This window comes from Pocillopora damicornis, chromosome 6 (assembly GCF_964200805.1).
Source record: "Pocillopora damicornis chromosome 6, jaPocDami1.2, whole genome shotgun sequence".
Lineage (NCBI taxonomy): Eukaryota > Metazoa > Cnidaria > Anthozoa > Scleractinia > Pocilloporidae > Pocillopora > Pocillopora damicornis.
The window spans coordinates 15,305,001-15,324,791 of NC_142675.1; the positions used below are offsets into that span (position 1 = coordinate 15,305,001).

The 19,791-nt window shown below is 36.9% G+C and overlaps 1 long non-coding RNA gene, 1 other non-coding gene and 2 pseudogenes across 3 annotated transcripts; all 4 read right to left on the minus strand.

Annotated features, from left to right (window-relative positions):
* Positions 1–19,791, minus strand: part of LOC149044143 (uncharacterized) — a 280,943-nt pseudogene that overhangs the window by 81,229 nt on the left and 179,923 nt on the right.
* LOC113676504 (uncharacterized) lies at positions 1,252–1,864 on the minus strand. The gene is made up of 2 exons (XR_016187418.1): positions 1,748–1,864; positions 1,252–1,470 (listed from the first exon to the last, which is right to left on the minus strand). It is a non-coding gene; the product is annotated as an uncharacterized LOC113676504 (transcript).
* LOC113676732 (uncharacterized) lies at positions 6,391–10,156 on the minus strand (annotated as a pseudogene). The gene is made up of 4 exons (XR_003446731.2): positions 9,053–10,156; positions 8,768–8,827; positions 7,096–7,185; positions 6,391–6,889 (listed from the first exon to the last, which is right to left on the minus strand). The product of XR_003446731.2 is annotated as an uncharacterized LOC113676732 (transcript).
* Positions 17,021–19,393, minus strand: LOC149044156 (uncharacterized). The gene is made up of 3 exons (XR_016187658.1): positions 19,337–19,393; positions 17,755–17,863; positions 17,021–17,287 (listed from the first exon to the last, which is right to left on the minus strand). It is a non-coding gene; the product is annotated as an uncharacterized LOC149044156 (long non-coding RNA).

Here is a 19,791-nt window from a genome sequence, read left to right on the forward strand (position 1 = left end):
TTTTGACGTGTATTATAACACGAACGCATGAAGCTAACTTGCATATAGGAATAATTAACGAAGTATTTTTCCGGAAAATTTGAGCCATTTCGTGAAAAAATGGTCAAAATGATGATTAATATCGATCTTGATACTCCAGAAGATAATCATTGCGGCATCTTTAAGTATTTTAGGGCTGTTACGCTTTGGAAACCTGTCTGCAGGTCGGACCGCCTTATCGTTGGTTTCGATCAAGATGGCGAATATTTATTAAGTTCACAAAGCTCTCTGCGGCGCAGGATGAGGAGTGCCCAAAAGTTTTATTCTATGTTTAACTTGCTCTATCTAAGTACTTTTAAGCTGCAATAGACTTGACTCTAGATCAGGTCCCACGTAAGAGAAAATAGCTTTCAACTGCATGTACCTCACTCCTCACAAATTTCAATGCTCACGATAAGGTATTTTAGAAATTTCATAACTAGGTAAAAATTCTATAGAATGCAATTGTTTTACCTTTGAAGTATAGAAATAAAGTCATTCTTAAATATGTAAAGTAATCAGCTTTCTAGATTCGGAAATAAGGATTTAATAGCGTTCGATATTTATAGCTTAATTATAGGGGTCACAGAAGGCAAATTGGGCAGTTTTGGGGTGACCTTTAAAATTGTCTCGTAAAAAATAAAAAGAATGAAAATGATTAAAATAAATGTGATATTTGTACATGGGATAGAATTGTCGACTTTCACGGAAAAACTTAGGGAAATCGGTGAAGGGCCGGAATTTGCCTCATCCGTTCTTACGCGGACAGCCTCTTAATATTATTTATATTTCTTCACAGGCGTCTTGTGGATGTAATTTTCTCGTTGTTGCCGCCGTCCCCATTTCGAAACTTCCAGCTGTTGAAGGTAATTCCTTCGTTACTAAGCACTAGACCTAACGCAAGGTGCGTGATATTAGAATATAAAATTTGTTGCGGAAATTGTTCAGGGTGAGGAAGAAAGAGTTGTCCCAACCCACTAAAAACTACCGGATGATTCTCAATCTCGTGTTTGTGAACCCACCACATTTCTATATTATATATCCGAACTTTGGAATGAAACATGGAAATATTTCATTTGTTTTATAACAAGTAAATAAAAGAACCACCTTTGAGGACACAATTTTTCCACTGTTAATTACTTGAAGCCAAGAATAACCGTTGATCCTGTAGTTTGATCGTTCAAGTGAAGATGATCTAAAAAAGACTTGCGCGCAAATGACTGAAAATATATCTGCACATCTAAACTCACTTTTTATTTACCTTAATCACATTAACATCTTCATGTGGTAAATTAAGAGGCTGTCACTCTTTTTCCATAATGCTTTCCTAACACTGTTCATCGGGATAATCTTCATACTGCGAATTGAATGTGTTCCTGGCAAAACATCTAGCTGCAGCACTGTCACATCGGCAGATGGCAAGTTCTCATGCATTATTGCTTGGTTTACTAGCTGAAACATTGGGACGAAATTTAAATCAAAGATCATTGACAACATTAGCAACAATTTCTCAATAGTTTTTGGGGAAAAACTCGTATTTATTTGATGAATTAACTAGCCTGCGAGCTGAATGACAACGATTCATATCCTGCCAAACTAGAATGACTCTACAGGCAGCCAAGACTCATATCATGACAAAAATTTGCAAAATCTTTTAACTCTGGCGTTAGAAAACAACTTACAATTTGCAAAGAAAGAAGGAAAGAAGGTAAAATGTATTATTCCATACCACATCCGCTGCATCCAACCAGTGAGTAAACTTCATAGTAAACATCATCGCTATAGGGACAGATTTCGCAGCTTATAATGCGATCGTAACAAGCATCATGTTCCCGACAGCACCTGCAAGACAGAGTTTTTTTACAAACATTGATCTCAAAACATTTATCTACCCTTGAATCAATCAAATTTGGAAACTGATCATGTTCCTTGGAATTTGTTTAGGTAATAGCATGATTTCGTGTGCAATCTGGTGTAATTAAGCACGAAAAAATAAAAGGGATCTGCTTTCGGGCTTCTACTACGGGGGCTTAAAGAGAAAGGAAAGTTCAAGATCTAACCATAAAAGTGTCCGCAGCCGCTTAAGGGAATGTACAATTAGATGGTAACATGGCAGTGCTGACAGGCATTGTAAAGGCGGTTATTACAATAGCTAACCGCTCACGAGAGCTGCTAAGAAAGTTTCTATTTTATCAACTTTTTACTTATCGAAAGTAACTTACCTGTCAACCACGTCCACAGGTGGACGGGGTTGACAGGTAAGTTACATCATCTCTATTTTAACTACCATTCACTCGCTCAAAAATTGTTTTAGTTTATGGAAGACCTTGCCGTATTTACAGCCCTAAATCATTCGGGTTCTTTCGGAAAGAATTTCGTCAAGTTTAAAGAAATAAATATGTTATTTACCGGCTAAGGGTCGGTCGATATGGTGAAAAACTGCCTCAGTCTTGAAATGCTGCCCTCGGCCTACGGCCTCAGGCAGTATTTTCGAGACCTCGGTCACAGTTTTTCACCATACGAACCTCCCAGCCGGCAAATAACATATATGTATTTTACAGGCGAAGAAAATTATATTTTGAAATATCAACTCTTATTTCATCAGTTGAGGGATTACTGATCCCAATTGAGGGGTATTTGTTTGGCTAATTATTTTTCAGAAAAGATAAAAACTTCCTCTGGGAGGATTGGGCCACTGATGCATCGCCGATCGACTGCGGGAAGTGAGGTGATCCTGATTGCAGATCAGCAACGAACCACATGTGTGCCTGTGGTAGAACATTTTAAAAATTCGCCTGAGTTTCGTCGTAGTCATTATGAAAATTAGTCACATGCCTCTTGTCTTAATTTTCAGATTTCATTCCTGTTCTTTGAAGAGTCAGCGCTAAATTTATCATTTTCCTCGTGTAAACAGAGTGACTACAGATAAATAACGACCCATCTCACGTTAACGCCTCCAAGCGTCTTGTGGAAGTTGTGGAAACAAAACAGTCGGAGATATTAAATCAATCAGTAGAAAAATGGTTAGTAACAATTCCTGTATCTTAAAACTGGATCAGGAGAAAAGTAAAGGGAATGTGACTTCAGTTAAATTAAATCATGTTGGTCAAGTTTACGCTGCATTTTAATAGCAGCATATGCTTGTTTCGTCGACTGATTTTTGATTTTACAAACAAGCTGATTGACATTTGATTTTAGCCTTGATTGACAGCCGATGGTGCAATCGTTTTAGTAAGTTTAACTTGAGATCAAATGACACGTTCTTCAGTCGTGAAAGAGGAAGTACTGTTCCTCGTCAGCTAACCTGTAGTTTTTCTGCTGACGCGTTTCTTTCCCGTTTCGCTGACCTGTTCTGTAGTAATTTCTGACTGGATAACGCCACAGAAATAAGTAATTTGTTTTGTAACCAGTTTAATATTCAGTATATTGCAATTTCGTATTTTCTGCATGTAGTTTTATGAATCGCTCGCTGTTAGATTTCTTAAGAATTATGTATTGTCTCTTACAGATCGAATAAAACCAAAGATAGAAATATATGTTTCGTGTCCAGTCAATTACTCGATGGCCACTTAATCCCCGGACCAGTGATATCATTGAATGTTGATGGTACATTTACTACAATGCAAATATTACCTTCAACAACTGATAATCCCAGGGCGTTAAAATGAGCAAGAAGAGGAAGAAGTAGGTAACATCCATGGTGGAAAATCAGTAAAGAAAATTCAAAGGATACCTTCCTCTATCTTGGGAGAAAAGCCGCAAAGGGAATGTGACTTCAGCTATAAAATCATGTTGGTTTTACGCTGCATTTAGACAGCAGCATATAATATCATTGATTATTATATACTCAACAAAATATCGCGTTTCTGATTGGTCAATGATGAATGCATAAATAGGTTATAGAGTGCAATAGAGGTTATAGAGTGCAATACGGAGAAGTTGCCATGGAAACACCGAGGAAGCGCCAAATTTGAACACCAAATTATAAAAAAATGGCTGACAATAGCGCGATGGAGTAATTTTGTCGGGAATATAATAAATAAAAAATCGTATGAACCTGCTCGTGCATTTCGTGATTTATGGTCACTCGTGATGTTTTGAAAGTTCTCACTTTCAAAACATCACTCGTGCCCATAAATCACGAAATGCACGAGCAGGTTCATACGATTTCCTATACATATTGATGGTACATTTACTACGATGCAAATATTACCTTCAACAACTGATAATCCCAGGGCGTTAAAATGAGCAAGGAGGAGAAGAAGTAGATAACATCCAGGGCGAAAAACCTGCAAAGAAAATGTAAAGGTTAAAGAGAAAATTATGCGAACAGGGTAAAACATCACTTAACATTAGTTGAGCTCGCGATATTTTGATAGCATTTGCTCCTTTGTCCCACGATATCTAGCGTGGAATTTTAAAATTCAACCCAGAAATCACGTTCCTGCATACTAGATTACGGTATGCTTGAAAAAGAGAAGAGCTGGTATTGCCACACTACGTCTCGTGTTTCTTCCTACATTTCTTTCGTACTCTAGCCGCTTCCTGCGTGCTTTACAACGGAACAGAGCACAGTCAAGGCTTCTCTATATTTGTTAATTAAACAGCACAAAAATAACAGATCACTTAGGAACACCAACTTAGTTTCCGAGAAGTTCTAAAAATAAAAGGTCTATTTAAGCTTCTCTCTCAGCCAAAAAGGAAAATAGACAGAAGGGATTCTTGTAACGTATCTTACCAACATTCGACCGGCAAATTTCACTCCATTTGATGTTGTTGTCATGAAATCAAGTTTACATTGTTCGCATAATTGTTTTAAGAGCAGCTTTAGTCAAACGAAAAGTATACAGCTGATCTGACTTCATATCTTATTAAGTGTAAAATGTACCGAGAAAAATCCAGTTGTAGAATTTAGACAAAAGTGGGACATAACATTTAATATGGATTCCCGAAACGTGAGACCCAGATTTCCTTATACTTCAAAAAATCATCGGAAGTAATATTTGAAAACAACGGTCGAATGCAAACAAGTAGTGGAAGATGAACGACACAAGTAGTCCAGATAAGTCAGTTACCGAACTCACAGATCTCCTCGTTAAATTTCGAGAGTCTGACACATGGATCGAAGTTATATTAGGGGAACAAGGAGGGAGGTTAAAGTTTTTTATTATAGATCAGTTACAGCGCAGCAGTTATACCTCGGCTGTCACTTGATTTCAGCTCCTGAACAATTTTCTCTGCATCTCTGTGTGAGTAGCGACCATATTATTTCAAGACATATATTAAGTTAAAGAGACGTTTAGTCAGCCGAAGGGATATCCAGCATTATTTAACGCAGTATTATTGCTACTTTTCGAAATGCACGATCCTATTGCGGTGAAATACAGCTCAACCGGTCACTGATCGCCTGTCACGTAGTCAGTAAACTGATACAAGCTAAAAATTTTTGGAGGTGACCGGAGAGTGGCTAGAATTATTCAGCTTTCCTAAACTGAATGCAATAAATCGCTGAGTAATTTCCCTCCAACTTTTCTAACGCCGGTCTTAAATTGTGTTATTTTCCCAATCCGTTTTCTTCTCGACTTGTAAATGATAAACGGTTAGCAAGTTTCTGATGCGGAATCGAATGAATATAGTTCTTCCAATCTTGAATACTTCCTCAATCGAAACCTTCCTCAATTGAAATTTTTTACATTCGACTCCCAGATTTTCTCGGTACATTTCGTACGTAAAGTCGATAAGATTTAAGTTAGCTCAAATTTACGGTTGACCTTTGCTACTACGAAAAAAAAAAAAAAAAAAAAAAAAAAAAAAAAAAAAAAGAAGAAGAACGAGCGTTACGGGAGATATTACTTTGACACTGATAAGCATTTATCGAAAACGTGATACATCACATAAAACGTGCTCGTGGAATTATTTTTAAGATTACGTTTCAAGATTCCTTTCAGTTCACCTTCCTTTACATGTGAAAGTCGGAGTTGACTTAGCATATTACAACATGTCAGGAACTTTGTGCACGTTCTTACGTGACCTTCAATGTTTGAGGAAGTACACTGCTTCAGGATTAAGAGGATGATCATTCAAATGCAGTTAGGAATAAACGAAGCAAGAGTAAATTTTTTGAGAAATCAATTGATTACTCGTGAAAATATGCGTTAACCTCAAAGTTTTCCGCTGAGTTTCTGCTTTTACATTGCCACTTGTTCCTTCTCAGCGAAATTTTGCATTTGGTGTAGATGAGAAAGAATTGATTTTTCAGAGAAGCAAAATGGCATGAGCACGCACGGCAATTTGTAGTTTAAAAAGGTCTCTAGTGCTTCACTTATCAATAATACAATACGTGATGAAAAGGAAGACAGAAGAACAAGCATGTGAAGATTTGAAAGAACGGGCTTTAATTTCACATACAAAGCTTATTCAACTGATTGATTGAAAAAGATCACAATATTTGTCTAATTCAAAGTTTTGATAGACTATTATTTAAAGTGATCCAACTGTTACTTAGCAGGCCCGTTTGTAATTTATACTCGTGTTACAAATTTGCATCCGTGTCACATGAGAATCACACTCATTTCTAGCCAATCACTACTTAGTAATGTTTTTACCTATGTTTTAACTTTTGAATTAAATGTACATATTCTGTGTGGAGGGTACAAACGATGCGAATTGCCCGCATGAAGTGATAGTAATTTCTAACGGATATGATCATTAATTAATTCTGAACAAAGCCCTTCTGATAGAACCAGTCAGTCTCTTCTCAGTAACTCTGTTATTGTACGTGGCTCTCTCTGTTGCAAAACGTTTCCTTTCAAATTCATCGCTTTGGCAGGGACAGCATAACGGCAAAGTAGGAAATAATTACCCCGACAATCTGGAACGAGGAATATCATGCCGTTAGCAAAGAGAAAACGAGAAATAGCTCGTGATCAGTACAGAAGACGACAAAATGTTACGGAAGTAAATGCATTATTCACTGTTAACAACTTATTTTAGCTGTTTTTTTTTTCAGTGAGAAGAGTAAGCTGCTTTTATTTCACAAGTAAAAGAAACCGTCAAGTGAGGTAGCAGAGAACTTACTGTTAGAGACATTGATTTGATGATCACTGCCAGTCCGCCAACAGAAAGACCCTTTGATTCGCCTTGAAGTTCCAGCATAAACATCACCAACTAAAATATAAGTCCAAAAGTTTGTCACTTTAAGGGTGTTACTAAACTATGGATCAGCAGACTGCGAACCTCTAGAACCTCTGGAACCAGCGGAACCTGCGAAACCATTAGCTTTTTGTAAAAAAAAAAATAATACTAATGAAATAAAATAAAAACTAAAAATACCTTAACACTTTTCGAAATTTCGTTTTCGGGTATAAAGAAGATAAAGTTGAAAGAGAAATGTTTTTTTTCAATCTAGTCAACCACAGGAAACTCACAGGAAACCCAAGCTCACACAGGGAGCCTCTGTGAATATGCAAATATGTTAGCGTTGCGCAATGGGTGAAATATAAGGATTTGAATGAAAATGAACATTCGCGCTCTCAACCTTTAAAATATCTGTAGTAGTTTTGAATAAGGATAAATTCACCTCACTCAAATAGTTGTTCTTTTGCATTGAGGGTTTTTTTTTAGTTTATCTGCTTAGTCCTCTACATAATCTTTCCAAGATGTGTCTGAGTAATGCCAACCAACGAATCCACTGGAGGCAAAACGCTGTGAATCGCGAGTTCGGACGCCCCGAACAACCCGAATTTCTACAGGCATATAACCAAAGTCAAGCGTAATTGTGTTCATCATTTGATTGAAAACATCCAAACGTTTAGGTACTAACTGAACACGAGGAGGAAAATATATATTAGAGAGTGAAAATTTACAAATAAGGAAAATATGTACCTTAACGGTGCATTGCTTAACAGGTGAAAAACAAAGACGCTGTTTCTTAAAAAGTGGACATAAAAATTGATCTAAAGGACTAAAGTTATACACAAGACCTGAAAAAATTACTCGACATAATTACGTAACATCACGCAACGGTACAAACATCAACCGCAAGTACACGATACGACTAATGAAACGTACAAACACTCACAGGTAACTAACTCAATATGACAATAATATAAGTTTCGCGATAACAATGCATCTCAGGCGATGATGTTACTTTGCGATCGTGATCTCATTCCAGCATCATGTTCAATGAAAAACAATTAAAGGCCGCCAATTCCAGCGTAAAGGAGGTGTTACTCGATATCGCGGTACCCAAACTGCTTTCAAATTATGGTTCAATTATTAACACACGGGGAAGGTGAGTGCTGATTGCACCTTGTGACATTACATACCCTTGTATAGTGAATGCCGCCACAGTTAAAGTTGGACGTCAAGGACATTTAAAACATATTTTCCTTTTCTAGTAATCTTTATACCCGAAAACAAAACTTAAAACAGTGTTAAGGTCCTTTCAGTTTTATCTGTTATTTCATTACTATTCTTTTACCAACTGAAAATATCAGGTTCCGGAGGTTCCGCCGTCTACTGATCCAAAGTTTAATAACACCCTCACTTGAAAGCTCCATGCCTTACTTATCAAATTAACTTACTCTATTATTTGTTATATTTGGCATGCATAGATCACATCTATGATGAACAGGTCGGTTTAGAAACTATAGGCAAGCAGGGGCGTACAGAGAGACTGACAGAAAGCTGAGGGGAGACGCACCGACAGCAAAACGACTCGTGATTGATTATTTTAGGCGTGAATCACCTTTACTTCCTCGTCTTTGGAAATTGGAAATGCCTCCAAGTCCTTTTGAAAGCTGTGAATCTGGAATAAATTAGGTAAACAAAGAGATGAGAAATGATAAAAGATCTAGATCAAGTCTTAAGGTTAGACATAGAATAAACATTGATATGCAGTTTTGGTGGTGAATTTTGGGTGAAGCTGTAACGCGGGTAATTTATGCAAACATTAGAAAAAAACGTTCTACTGCTACTACTCTAACTTTACTCCAGGTTAAAACTCGAAAATCTCCATTATGAATTACTTTACCTGTTCATTGACCTTTGACCCAAACACCATGATGATTGCCAGGGTACAAACAGTAAACAGAAAAAAAATGAGGGTACTGATATGAGACACAAATTTATGCCCTGGAGATGAGTTAACCACCAGATAAAAGTTAAAGCAAATTAGAGGAAGATATACAGAAACCATCCCAAACATAGGAAGGCGAAGCATCTTGTCAGCGAACTCGACCACCTCACAAAGCTTACGATGCTCCATTCTAAAAGTTGTTAGATTCAAAGTAAATGGACGCAGGGGTGATATTCTTTGGTGTAAATCTTCTAATAATGCTTCTAGAATACAGCAAGTGATGCAGTAAAAAAGAACTGGTAGGAACCACGGTCCACAACCAACAATGAGGAAAATTACAGAAACTATTTCAAATCCAAGCCACTGACTCTAAGGCTCACTGTAAGCCACGTTTATTTTCAGCAGAAGAGACGTCATCAAGATGCCGGCTGTGGAGAAAATGGAGACGAATCCAAACACAATGATACCTCTGGTTGACTTAGTTTTTACCTTTTCTAAACTGACAGTGGTGTTCATGGAACATAACTTCATCAGGAAATAGCCAAATCGGGACTTTCTTGCGTCGTTAAAGGGAACACAAAGTACAAAAAGACAAAGTGTTGCGTTGAGTGCTATTAACACGCACCATAAACTGAACAAGATAAACGTGTATACATCATCTCCATAAAAAATAGCAACAATGGCCATCACAACATTAATCCAAAACCCAGCGATCATCACACAACAGTTAATGATCGCAAGAATGCTTGGTTGTCTGTAATGACCAGATGTATGAGCCAATCGTTTCAAACTTGTATCTCCAAGTACAAGCCGAACAACCTCAAAAGTTTTAACACCGGACTGTATATTTCGTCAATATTTTTCAGCAGTGGTTTGCTGACATTTTCCTGGTCTTCAGCTGGATCTTCCGTCGAAACATCGGTAGGTTGCACTGAACGTGGGGCAATCATGTCGTCAAACCTAAACACAAGAGCTACTGTAAGCTTCACTCTGAAAGTCACGCTTCCGAGCTGATTTGATAAAATTCAAAGCTAACCACTAATTTTATGTCACAAACCTGAAACCTCATTATTTCTATTTACTCTTCCAGTATTTGAAAAAAAAATTGGGTTTGTAGACTGATAGAAATTGATACTGTAGTTCTTCTTCTAATAGCAGTAGCCTCCACTGGCTTTTTATGAAAAAAAAAATGCTTGTATAATTACCACATTTTCCTTTTTTCAAAAAAGGAGACGAAGATTCATTTGCCGGTTTAGCCTTTGAAAAATAATTTTTTAAAAAAAGCGTTTCACTTAATTCAATTACTAATTGCTTTTTTTTTTAGAAAAAGCGATGAGGTTTCATTTAATTGTTCAGTCTTTAAAAAATGATTGGTTTTTTTTTTATCAAGAAAGCCGATGAAATGTTTGATCAAATAACTGCATTCAGTATTTGAAATAAAATTGCCGAAAACTATCAGAAAATTAGGAAATAAAATCTAATGAAAGGAAAAATCTATGTGTTAGTTTTGAGGATGAAGACCATCGTTCGTTTTTCAGAAGAAATGGTCATCTGAGGCCTCTATGCACGATATTAACTGTAATTCAATTATTATTCAATATTCAACGCAGGAGGCCTTTGCCAGAGCAACACTGTGTGCTGGTTTTTGAGGCTGCATGTCAAATTAAGACACTTTCCTTTCCACTTGTTACTGCTATCAATTAGGTAAAAGTCAATCTATATTAATGAAGACCTTGAAAAGGGGGAATAGTTTTTATTGTTTGGTCGTCAAACAGGTGAAACATTTCAATTTTATTCGGACACAAAACAATGGGTTGTAAAAGCGTGGTGATATAGAATTTCATGGAAGCGTGGGAGTTGACGGATTTTTTCACCTTGTCATTGTCATGGGTCACGCACTATTATTAAAACGTTGTACAGCTAAGATGTAAAAATTTGCCAGATTGACGAGGAACCCGTTTATCCAAAGATGAAACATTGTCGCAAACTAATTTCTGTATTTCTGATTACAGCGTGAAAGCGGTCGTAATATCAAGATATCTTTTCCCTCTGTGAACTATACTTTAGACGTAAAAATAGCATGGAATCCCTTAGAACCTGGAAACAGCGCCATCACCATTTCTTTCGTAAGAATTCGCCACGATGTTTCTCTTTCTGGATACATTCTTCGTAAATGGCGAGGAGCCACGAAAGCTTCACAGCGAGACATATTCATGGGAGATGCATTTATGGTAGGCCTAAATGAAAATGATCCATCGGGAATTCTCCAAAAAATTTCTATAAATCTCATTTTCGTCTTAAAAAATATCTCGAAATTTTTCTCTAAAAATCTGGATAATCTCAACATTCTATCCAAATAATCATAAATTTGCGTAAAGTTTGAGAGTCGTGCGGTAAAATTGCGTGGGACCACCTTCAAACTGAATCAAAGTGATCATTTATTGCCACCAAGAGATTACAATCTCTTACTGCCACACAATGTAAGAGATTTTTCAGTTTCTCCTCCCTACATAGCTCTCTTTTAAACAAACCATAACAACAGAAGACAGTTCGGAGAGTAACATTTTCAGGGAGCCCACCTGGAAGCAATAGAAGGAGAACCATGTAAATTTCCTTTTGTGCTGTTGGCTGTATATTTCTCTAAATTATCGTCTACAAACCCTAAATGTTCTGAAAAAAACTTAAAATTTCTAAAAAATGGAGACGAATCCCCTTTGACTCTAAAAACCCTAAAAAACCGCTGATTTTGTATCTAGCCCTAATTCATGTTGGTTATATGCTTGTTGAATATACATGGAATGTTAAGTGTTCATGATCATTAAACAAGCTTTTATTTTAAATCGAAAACGACAGCTGGTGTGCCTCTCTTGGAAATATTTTCCTTAAACAGGTGAATGAGCTGTTATCTACAAAATGGTCCACCTCTTATGAATAAATAAGCGATGCCTATGCAGGGGGGTCCCTGCTGCAAAACGAATTTTTCTAATTAACTTCGTTTCCTTTGTTTGGTCATTACAAAAGGCTGTGTTACCTCTAATAGAATTACGTAATCAAGACTTGAATGCAAGCTAAAATTTTCACATTTTCTGAAGTGAGTTTTACTGTTTGTTTTGATTTTGAATCCCAGTTGGGAAATATCTTAACATTTCAGGACATATTTCTTGACTCGATTGAATCAAACAACGTAAGGATAACAGTTCAAGTCACTCTTTTACTATGATGATCAATTGTCAAGGTTCATTTGGAAAAGTTAGTACAGTAATTCGAGTGAAACTGGGTTTAAATAAGAACGAATAAATTACTCAGACTAGCAAAATAGTACTGGCCTCTACGGCAATTTGTGATCTAAAAGTTATTCAAGTGCATATGATGTGATTACACATCAATGATATACTTACTTCATGACCAAAGGGTGGGTAGAAAATTAAAACAAGTGACATGAAGCTCATTCAACTGATTGATTGAAATAAATCACAATATTTGTCAGATTCAAAATTTTGCGAGACTGTCATTTAAAATTGATTCAACTGTAAAGTTGGCAGGCCCGCTTGAAATTTGCACTCGTGTTACAAATTCGCACCCGTGTAACATGAAAAGTGCACTCATTTTTGGCCACTCATAACTAAGCAATGTTAAAATACGCACTGCAGAGTGCTTTGAAAATACCGTATAGAGGTTATGAAGTGATTGTAACTGACATAATTATCAATCGATTCTGGAAATAAACCTCCGGTAAAAATTGTCTCCTCTCAGTAACTGTGTTGTTGTATTCGGCTATCTCTGTTGTATTGCCTTTCCTTTTAAGATTATTGCTTTGGCAGGGAAAGCTTGACAGCAACGTAGGAAACAAGCACTCTGACAACCTAGAATTATCGAGAAATATGCAAGTTGTCAAGGGAAAAAGAAATAGCTCGTAATTAGAACAGAAAACAACAAAATATCATTAAATTTAATGCATTATTTACTCTTTACAACCTTCAACTGTTTTGTTCAGTGAGAAGGATAGGCTGCATTCATTTCTTAGGCACATTGATTTGTTGATCACCGCCGGTCCACCAACAGGAACACCTTTTGATTCGCCTTTAAGTTCCAGCATGAACGTCACCAACTAAGATACAAGTCCAGAAAGTTTTCACTTTAAAGCTCCATGCCTTACTTGTTAAAACCTTAATATGTCTTTTTCTTTATGATCCATCAAGTATTTTTGCTCGCGCGGAATTGGCCTAAACGCAGCACATGAACGAATATCCCTCAGCTAAAACAGAGTGATATCCCAGAATATCACTTAAGTTATTTTCCCCAACTTTTAAACCTTACGTTCATTACGATAAGTCGTTATTTAAGATAAGAGAACGTTTTTTGGTTTTTAAGAAGAAAGGAAATATTTTTGTCCACAAAGTCGTACTAGAGAACGCTCGAAAGAAGACATTCCACACTTCCTACAGTGAGCTGTTCAGTTGTAAAAGTTTTTTTCACGTACGTTGCATAATATTTGAAGGATAATAAACACAATGGCCTCTGTTTTGCTCGAAAATATGCTCATACATTAGCCGTTAGACATTATCTGTTCCACGAAGCTCACAACTTTTGTCGAGCTTCGCTCTCGGAACACTCTTTCCATCTAGGAACAAACAATGTTCGCGAACAAATATCTGTGCATATTTTCGCGAAAAATAGAGGCTATTGTTTACGTATTTGGCTGGGATAGGTCACATCTATAATTAACGCGCACCATAAGCTGAACAAGACGAACGTGTACATTTTATCTCCACAAAAAATAAAAACAAAGGCCATCACAACATTGAACCAGAACCCAACAACCATAACACAACAGTTAATACTCGTAATAACCATCAGAAGTATAGGCCAAACGTTTCAAACTTGTATCTCCAAGGTACAAGCCGAACAACCTCATGAGTTTTAACACCGGACACTATATTTCGTCAATATTTTCGAAAGCGTTTTACCGACATTTTCCTGGTCTTCAGCTGGATTCTCCGACGAATCATCGTTAGGTTGCACGGAACGTGAGGCAATCATGTCGTCAAACCCAAACACAAGAGCTACTATATATAAGCTTCACTCTGAAAGTCACGCTTCTGAGCTGCTTTGACAAAATTCAAAACTAAGGGCTAATTTTGATTCATACCCTTTCACCTCATTATTTCTACTTGGTTTCGGCGAGTCTTTAGAAATGAGCATAGCTTGAAAGTTCATTTAAAAAAAAAAAGAAAGAAAGAATTCTAAATGATGAATTTCTTTTTCAAGTATGTCAGTGGTTGACGAATATACGAATGACAGTAAATTCACAAATAATCGAGTGAGTGCAATGAATCGTTCTTGTTATGATTTCGGTTTCCAAATTATATCATACGAACATCACGGAGTTTCCGCTATTGAAACTAGTAGTTTTTTATTTATTTAATTAAGCTTCCTTTTTGACCGTAATACTGAGATTGCAAACAAAAATTTTGGTCAGCTAACCGTTCTCAAATACGTATTTGAAAAAAGAACGAAGACAATCGGGGGAAATTGTATGATGAGTCTTGCTGATAATAAGCGTAAGCTCTGAAGTTAATGTCAACGTGTGTCACTTTCTACACACGAAATGACCATATGCGGCTTTTTTACTTTTATCAATTCTTCAACTTTACTAGCTCCTCAAGCTGATCATAAAGCAGGATAGCTAAGTAAGTCCGTCATTGAAAGATAACATGCTCCAATAACGTGCTTGGAGCTCCAAGGGAGATCCCTCCCCTTTTCAGTATACATCTTGTTTTATCATATCAACTACGGTGTTATACAAAGATTTCTAGCCTTGAGAAAAGCGATAACAACACACAGAAATAGAGGATATTACGTGGCTGCGCGGGGATACCAATTTTATCTTCGAGCGCTGAAGAGATACTTTCAGCACGGGAAAATAAAATTCGTATCCCCAAGCGGCCATGTAATGTTCTGTTTATTTTAGATACTGGTGAAATTCCTACATGAAAGAAAACTTTTTTTTTATTCATTTTCGAAACAGCAAAATAGTGCAATTGAAGTGGTCGCCTATCGAAAAATAATCTTCCTGAATGTTCTTCAAGCTTGGAAAAAGTATCGATGTGAAAATTTGGCAGCTCACTGAGAAAGTCACCGGTAACTGTGCCGTCTTCGCACCTCGAAGCCATTTTGTGAATGAAATTTCAAAAGAACCAGCCGCGTGCCTGAGCGGGAAGCTCTCTTGTAATTGGCTAATCATGTTAGTAACCATGGCGACACCAATATCCTCGCACGTGAAAGATAAAAATAGTACTTCACTGCGCGCCATGAAGATGTGATTTTTTAGTAAAGGAAAAATCCTCGTATTTCATCAGTATCTATATAATAAAAAAATATAATTTTTTTTCACTTGCGTTTGATATCGCTAATCAGCCGCTGACACGTCACTCGCCTTTCGCACCACTCGTTAAATCGAGCGAAGCCTTCACCATTCTCAATCCAAGGTCGTTTGTCGGAATTTTTTCAGATTATGGCTGCTAAAACGCTGAAAAATCCGTATTGCATACTGACAGTGACTTTCAAACTTTCCTAGAAAGGGAAGAAATTCAAAATATGGAAAGAAAAACCGAAGTTACGTAATCAGTGGCTTTGGTGATGACATTTCTAACGACTGAGAACGAAAATCGACCACTGGAAGATTTGTCACAGGCCGATTTTAGTCGTGCACCAGACATATTTCTTCTGTTGGTAAGGACCAAGTCAATAACTGAGAATTTTGTGAATTGAAAATTATTCCCATTGTTTGTTTTTGTAGTGTTTGAACGCATTTCGAGCCGAGCGCCAACGCACTGTACGATTTTTATTCGGAGATTGTCGATCCTTTATTTTTATTCATTAAAATAATTGACTTTTCTTCTCAGTAAAGGGCTATTGTGTTTATATAATAAACAAAATAATACATGGTTGTTTGTGGATATGAATTCTTTCTTCTCGTGTTCAACTCAACATCTCACTCGTTCGCTGTGCTCACTCGTGAGCTATCGAGTTAAACACTTAAAGAGAAATTCCGTATCCACGCGCGCCTATGTATTATTCTCTATTTATCATATCCTTCAGTTGTTTAGTGCGTGCACTATGAAAGTAGTCTCGTTGCCAGGTCCTACTGTGTAACTGTAAATGAGATGACAACCGCTTGGCCGTAGAAGATCTGGGTACGAGACTACTTCGGAAAGCCCGATGAATTCCGCAAGGCTTGATTTTGATCGCCAAAAGCGAGATAACAAATATTCCACTAACCTCGTTTTCTCTGATCGCACTGCAAGTTACGGAACCTATCTTCCCCGAGCGGATTCATGATGGCCCCCGCACTTAGCGTATGGGCCACAAATCCGATCGGAAAAAAGTCGGTTCGTAATTTATAGTTTGGACCTCGAACACAGTTAACAAGAGGTATGGAACACTACACGCCGCTGACTTACAGATGATTTTTCCCTTCCTTTAAAGTAGACTTAATGGGATTTCGAGACGCTAATACCAGATTATATTGTCGCTAATAGAGCGAAAGCATACGCCCTTGAAAGTTTTGGGTTTTTTTTTTTTGTTGTGCTGTGGGATGATTCTGTAAGAAAAATCAAATTTTAAGCAATGATCAGGAGGCTGATCAGGGGTAGTCAACTTTAAGGTCAATACTTAGACAGATAAAATCCAATCGTTAGCTGTCTCTCTGCTCATTTAATGCACATAAATGACAGTAAGAGCAGCTAAATTTTGACGACGGTTTGGTAAAGTTCCAAGGGCCCCTCAATTGATTTATAAACATAAGAACAAACGTGCAAACAATTTATTTGAAAGCAAAGTCAAGAAAATTACAAAGCTTTATTTCTCAAACTTCTTAACTCTTTGTGTGAAAATTAAGGTAAACTGGCTCTGACACTCCCATGATCAAAAAGTAATTTTGCAGATGACCCAAGTTTTGGGGCGACAACGAAACAAACAAAACAGAAAAAGAATACAGGCCTTTTGGAAATCATTCTTGAAATCAAACAAACTCTTAGATTATCATTGTTTTATATTGTCACGTGCAGCACTCATTCTCACAATCTTCACCATCATTCTCATAACACTCGTCCATACAATTTTCATCTCTCTGCCCATGCGCACACGGATCGTTGAAGATCTTTTTGAAGATTCGTCTAGCAATGTTTTCTACAAGACAAAAAAATCTCAATTTTAGATCCCAATTAGGGAGTGTCTTAATTATTTTCCCTTTAGATGTAAACGCAATCGTTCCGACAAATTCACAGCATACAACTAACAAGACATCAAATGCGGCGTCCATTCCAATTTAGTACGATGAATGTTGTTAAATAAGCTTGTATCTTTTTTCAAATAGGCAACCATAAATCTTATCGTAAAGCCTGTTCCAAGGTATAATTGATATTGAATATACGTTGGGGGCTTGTGTTGTGCAAGTAGAGAAGTCCACACAGAAGTTTCAATCAATATAATACAAAACGTATTGATCTGTATTATTCGTATATACTGTTTAGTCACCAGCTTAATTTCAAACGGGGTAAGATTTTGTTTCTTTATGTAATCTTTTCAGGAGTTATCATGGGATTTAAAGTATGATTTTATTGGCTCAGAGCCGATTCTATGGCTTCGTCACTTACCGTCATCGACAGAATTTGACGTCACCGATAAAATCATAACTGCCAAAATGATGGCTAGGTACGCAGACTTCATGCTGATAATTGGGTCAAACAAATCTTCAAACAAACCCTGAAATATGCAAGGAATTATAAATTATGAGATGACCATCGATTGAGCGCACATCATCTGAGAGAGAACACAAAAGAGAAATATACGTATGCAACGAAATTCTAGGTCTTGTTTTGTTAAGGTTGAATCAAAGTCGTATGTTAGCATAGATTTCAAAGCTGTGAAATATCATAAAGAAAAGCCTGTATGGGTCCAATTCACCATCTCTCACCCAATTTTTTTTAGTGGATATCAATAGACAAAATGTTCGTCTAATAAATACGATGCCTTCATTTTGTTCACATATTCGAACAAAAGAGACCATTCAGGCTCCAAAGGATAGGAGGGATTACTTTTATTATGCAAGATAAAGCTCTGAATGTTGTAATCATAGGTCACTAGGTTACTTTACTACAAACCTCTTTGAGTGGTATTTCAGTTTCTTAAAGTTAAACTATCAGGGTAGAAAAGTTAAGGGCGTAACATAATTTTTGCTTAGATCGCCAAAGGAAGACTTCCACTGCAAACTTAATCGTTAAGAATGAAGGAAAAAACAAAAATTATCGATATTAGGAGACCATACAAGGAGTGACGGAGAAAAAAAATACGGTGATATTGCGAACAAAGCCATTTGATTATTAGTCCAATTGACTGAATATGCACATCAATAACATGTAATTGCTCTCAGAGCTTTTGACGCTGCGAATCGCCGATTTTAAAAGAGCCAAATCCTGGTGTTTTTCTAAGCATCCTGATTACTACGTCATTTGAAGGAACTGAGTTCCAGTGAAAGCACTTGCAGGGAATGGAGCAGCGATAGAGTGGACATGCAAAATTTCAGATAAACCACGAGTTCCTTCGGTTTGTTTCATGACAAAAGATTTCTAGTGATTAACCAAGCATGACGACCAATTATGAGACATATGTAAACGTTAGCATTGGAGAGAATAAGGAGGCTCTTCTTGCATTCGTGTTGCTTTTCTTGGGTTAATAAGTTTCCTCGATTAGACAACAGGACTGTAACAGTTCATTCTGTTAGGGTTCTGCCTCGTCCAGTTAGCTTGAAAATGAAGAAAAAAACAGCAGAGCTATTGGGTTACAGAATGTCATGTCACGTCCAGTTGGAAGATCGGGCACTACCTCTGAGTAAATATGTTTTTTGAATAAATCATGTGCGCGTTAATCCACTTGTTCTCTTCAGGTTGTTTGCTTTACCTGCTTGGTGCCTTTTTTAGTTCGTACGTCATGAATTGTATAGTAGCCTCTCAATATCATAATGATGAAAATTACATACACAAGTTTTTAAAACGTTTCAAATAACCAAGAATTCTCTCTTTTATGGCCTTGACTATTTACCGTGCAAACTGTGTTTAAGTATTAGTAAATACCATTCAGTTACCAATTTCGTTCTAAGACTCTTTTCCTTTTCATGTCTCCTCCATGGAAAGCTTGGATTATTGCTCAGTAAATTTGTCCATCCAAATACACTCTTACCTTTACATCTGACTTTGATCTGTCACTGAAAAACCACTCAAAGAGGTTTGCAGTAAAGTAACCTAGTGACTTATGATTACAACATCCAGAGCTTTATCTTGCATAATAAAAGTAATCCCTCCGATCCTTTAGAACCGGAATGGTCTCTTTTGTTCGAATATGGGAACAAAATGAAGGCATCATATTAATTAGACGAACAGTTTGTCTATCGATATTCACTACAAAAATTGGGCAACGGATGGTGAATTGGACCCAGGCTAGGATCTAACTTCTGCGATGCTCGACAAGATTCCATGGTCATGAACAATGGAAACAAATAGTCGATTTTATCGCGAATAACACAATTTGATCGTTAGCCAGTTAATCCCGAGAATGGTCTAACAATTGATTGAATATGCAAAAAAAAAAGAAAATAATAAAAAGATCATTAATAGTAACCAAATGCTTTCGGAGCT